The 4,996-nt window shown below is 40.4% G+C and overlaps 1 pseudogene; it reads left to right on the top strand.

Annotated features, from left to right (window-relative positions):
• The first annotated feature begins 282 nt into the window (after positions 1-282).
• Positions 283-3,824, top strand: LOC105294042 (annotated as a pseudogene).
• The last annotated feature ends 1,172 nt before the right edge of the window (positions 3,825-4,996 follow it).

Raw genomic sequence — 4,996 nt, 5'->3', positions numbered from 1 at the left:
CAATTAATGCACTAACAGGGGTATGAACTACCCCTGAGAACACCGTTCCGTCCCCAATACCTACTTCTCACCCCTTTCACCCTTTTCTTTCTCAAAATCAAAAAGATTATGTTCTTAATGCTACATGCGCTGGTTGAATTCACAGGGAATCATTTCCTGCCTTGCAGAGAATTAAATGTGCTTTAAATCTGTAATGTGCTATCGACTGGGTTTTTATGTTCAAAGCTCCAGGGGGCAGATTTGTGTGGGCTTTCCCTTTATATTCTGACTTAAGTGGGGACAATGTTTGATGGTCATACCTATAAGCACGAGGTGAAAGAGTAACTGACAGAGCTCACCTCTTGGTGTTTATCTACATTTATCTGGAAATGAGGCTCCTGGGCCTTGAGTTAGGCTGAGCAGAGGGCAAAGTCGGGCATTTGGGCCTCCAGCCATGGCACATCCTGACTCGGCAAGGTCCCTTGTCTTCAGCAGCCTTGCACCCTCTCGGGCCATGGCTGAGATGACTTCTAAAATTAATTCTGGATTTTACATATCTCGTGTCCTCCTATGAGACGTTTATATGATACATGTTATACATACATATTAGTATAAATACTAACAATTTTATGTAATAAGCTTGGAACTCTTGAACTTAAGGGTTCTAAGACCAATTACAATGTGTGTGTGGGGGGGGGGTTCCTCGCACCACCAATTTTCAGACACTAGCTGGGTGTCCCACAAATTTAACTCAATTCTGACACTATCTACCCACAAATTAAGGGCTCAGTCCCATTAAACTAACTCCCCTCCCCCCTTCATATGCCAATCCCAAGTCCAGGCTGTCACTGTGCTTCTGACTGGCTGGCTATAAATCAGAGGTTCCCACAAACCCCTCCCTGAGTTCATTTAATTTGCTAGAGAGGCTGACAGAATTCAGAAAAACATTTTACTTACTAGATGACTGGTTTATTATAAAAGAATAATAACAGCCAGATGGAAGAGATGCAGAGGGCAAGATACGGGGAGAGGGCACGGAGCTTACATATTCTCTCCACTCTCCCCAAATCTGCACCCAGAAGCTCTCCAATCCCCATCCTTTTGTTTTTTTTATAGAGGCTTCATTACAGAGACATGGCTGATTAAATCAAGGGCCACAGCGATTGATTCAGCCTGCAGCCCCTCTCCCCACCCTGGAAATCGAACAGTGAGACAGCAAGTTCCAACCCTCTAATCGAGGTTGGTTCTGCTGGCTACCAGCCCCCATCCTCAGGTGCTTTCCACAAGTCACTTCATTAACATAAGCCCGGCTCCGGTGAAAAGGGCCTTGTTCTGAATAACAAGACCCCCGTTACTCTTTTATGGCTCTGCAGGCATTTCAGGAACTGAGGACAGGAGACCAAATATTATAACAAAAGATGCTCCCTTTGCTTTAATCCCCCAGGAAATTCCAAGGTTTTTGCTGCTGTCAGCCAGGAAGCATGGATGAAGACCAAATACATAAATTTCTTATAAATCACAATATTACAATACTGTTTTAAAAGTCAAGACCCCCCCCCACACACACACACACACAGGCTGCCAGGTCTAAGCATGCTATTTATCTTAAAAATGAAACTCTATTTATGAATTCTGATTACTTATCTTCTTTTTTTTACAAGCACACGTCAGATTTTCTGATTGCACAGTGAAAAATATCAACACCAGTGTACACAGATTTGTATATCATTTAACAGATATTTATAAAACCGAGCATTGTTGGTGTCAAATGGCAAAACTAAAACAACTTAGTAATGAGTTCGGTGTCTTTTATTCAAGGGAAAATGATCCATGGATTGGGTGGACTGGGGGAGTACAGTGTCTCACAAGCAGAGGAACGTTCTTCCCAAGGGATTTTGGGCAAGAGCGAGTTTTATAGAATATTAGAAGAGGCAACAGGGAAGCGGGGCGGGATGGGCTAGGAGGTCGGGGGTTGTCTTATGAGGCCAGCAGGGTGAGGTGAGCGAGCTAAAGCAAGTGGGATGATCGTGATTGGAGTGCATTAGGTTTCCTTGGCAGGTGTGTTCCTTAAGTGCACGCTGACTCAGGTTTAGATTTGTGACATAGGCCGGGTCACTGGGGTGGCCCGCATTTTGTGAGTCCTAGTACACAAATTAATTTTATCATCAGATATAATGGAAAGTCAAAGGGTTATCTTTGTTTTGGTGGCAGTATTTCTTGCTTTTCTTGTTGAAGTTTGGTATTTGGTGCTATTCAGGCACTTTTGTTCTGTTTTCTGATTTTATTTTTCTTTTATTCCGAAAAATGTTGCCACACATTAAAGGGAATGGTTAAACATATGTAATAGTCATATGATGAAGTATTATGCAAACATTAAAAATGTACTTTAGAAATTATCTACTGACCTAAAAAAATGGCCATGAAATAATATCATAGGGAGAGGAAAATATATATGATATATACATTATAAACTCAATTACGTTTAAATGCATTATAGGGGCGGGATGCAGTGAACTGGCTGGCTATGCTTTAGTTCCCTCCTGGCCCGGCCCGTGTCTCTGCTCACTGCTGCAATAGCTTCCTCAGAAGTTTCCCACTGCCTGGGTCGGCTGAGAGGCTGTGGAGGCAGCAGCCAGATTCTGCAGCTGTGCTGAACTGCAAGGGCCTGGGTACCAGCACCACCGTCCTTTACATCACTGAGAACCGCTTGTCTCGGTTAGATGGCCCTGGATTAGGATTCTCACTGGAATACCCCACTGTTAGTTTGCATGCGGTGGGTGTCCAGGGGCCTAAATGCATATCCATAAGAGCATTTGTATGTTATGGTGAATGCCAAATTTGAAGAAGAATCAAAAGGATCTACTGCTTTCCACTTCTTGGTATTTTATCTGAAGAAACCCAAAACACTAATTCGAAAAGACATATGCATCCATATGTCCACTGCAGCATTATTTACAATAGCCAGATATGGAGCCAATGTAAGGGTCCATCAGTAGATAAATGGACGAAGAAAAAGTGGTACATATATACAGTGGAATATTACTTAGCTGAAAAAAAAAATCTTGCCATTTGCGACAACATGGATGAACCTAGAGGGTATTGTGCTGAGTGAAATAAGTCAGACAGAGAAAGACAAAACCATATAATTTCACTTACATCTGGAACCTAAAAAAAACAAAAAAACAAAACAGAAACAAACTCATAGATACAGAGAACATTTTGATGGTTGACAGATGGGAGGGGGTTCGAGGACAGGCGAAAGGGGGAAGAGATTAAGAAGTACAAATTGGTAGTTAGAAGAAAGTCACGGGAATGTGAAATGTAGCATAGGGAAATGTAATAATTATGTATATAACAATAGTATTGTAATAATGTATGTGTGGTGTCAGATAGGTACTAGATTTGTTGGGGTGATCACTTCTTAAGTTTTAAAAATATCTAATCACTATGCTGTACACCTGAAATTAACAAAATGTATGTCGACTGTAATTAAAAAATTAAGAAAAGAAATAAAGGAATCTGTTGCTGATGATGCAAAAAGACACTGATGATGTTTTTGAACTTATTGCTGGATTTAGATTTGTGCCTAGTGACATATCAGCGCTGGAGGCAATGTTCACTGCAATGTGTGAATGCCAGGCTTTGCATCCACATCCTGAGGATGAAGATTCAGATGATTATGATGGAGAAGAATATAATGTGATGGAGGTAGATGCTGCACCAACAGGTGCTGGACAGTTTGAGGATGCAGATGTTGATCACTGGAAATGATTTTATGCTGTTTTCGGATTCTGCTTATAACTAAAGAAGATAACTTGGTACATTTTCCACTGTGGAGTGGGTGTTGATGAAAGTATTTTTCCTTCTCCAAAATTTATCTGAACCAATTCTTTCTTGAGACAGACTACACTGAGAGCACAAGTTGTCACTGGCAGAAGAACCTGTGACCTTTGTTAACAAAGGTGAATTAACTTAATCAAGAAGGTATTTGCAGTTTATCATTTACCCGCACACTCTCTGTGTCTAGGCCTATATTTCCCACCTTTGCTGTATGCATCTTCTGTAACCTAGCAGGGCTTTGTGGTGGATACACACAGGTGCTTGAAGGTGTGGTTAGGCTGGATGGGAGAGAGGTTGAATCTAAGATATACCTTTTAGGGCCTAAGGGTACACTTACCCCTTAAAAAGAAAGACAGAGGTCTCAGAACAATTTCTCTGCTCATTCTCCACAGGGGAAAGGATCTTTTTACTGACTGGGGACCTAGAGCGATTCATTTGGGCGTCTCAGGGGAGCCTCTTCAGAAACATGCCAGCCACACATACTAACGCTAACACAACTGCTTCTGACTAGCTTTTGTTCCTTCCGCCATGTTTCGCCAGTCTGTCCTGTTAAAACCTCTTAGGTTATATCCTTTGATTTCCAGTCTCTTAGGTCAGTTTCTGTAACAGAACAAGTGAAATTGGGATGAAGTCCTCAAAGTACTTCAGACGATAATTGTTATATCTTTGTAATAGCTTAATATAACTTTATAATATAGGTTTTCTATGTTATCGTATTTTCACTCTTGACTAAAACTATTAATGAGAAATGTCTCTTAAAAATTAATGCTGGAAAAATGAGAAGAAGAAAAATATAAAAATATAAAACATATTATACATGCAAAAAATAAGTTGCAAAGTAATACACTAAACCGTTATCTCCGAGAGTGGAATAATTTGGAGTTATTTTGTATTACTAATCTTTACTTGTATAACCCACAAGCTAAACAGACTAATTTTTGCAAGAGTGTTTAACTCTTAGGAACCCAGAGCCTAGTAAGCCTCCAGCAAGTAGATGATACTGTAAATCACTAACCTGTAGGCTTTGTGAGGCAGGATTTCAAGACTATTCCTGGAACTTAAGAAAAAAATATTCCAAAGAGAGGCATTATCTTTTAATGCTTTTAATATAAAAATCAATAAAGAGATAAGAATAATTAGATCATTAGGATTCTGGTCTAGCTGAGGACATAGGCTG

Source organism: Pteropus vampyrus, unplaced genomic scaffold (genome assembly GCF_000151845.1).
Source record: "Pteropus vampyrus isolate Shadow unplaced genomic scaffold, Pvam_2.0 Scaffold81, whole genome shotgun sequence".
Classification (NCBI taxonomy): Eukaryota; Metazoa; Chordata; class Mammalia; order Chiroptera; family Pteropodidae; genus Pteropus; species Pteropus vampyrus.
The sequence above is the reverse complement of the archived record's forward strand: the minus strand, read 5'-3'. Positions and strand labels throughout refer to the sequence as shown.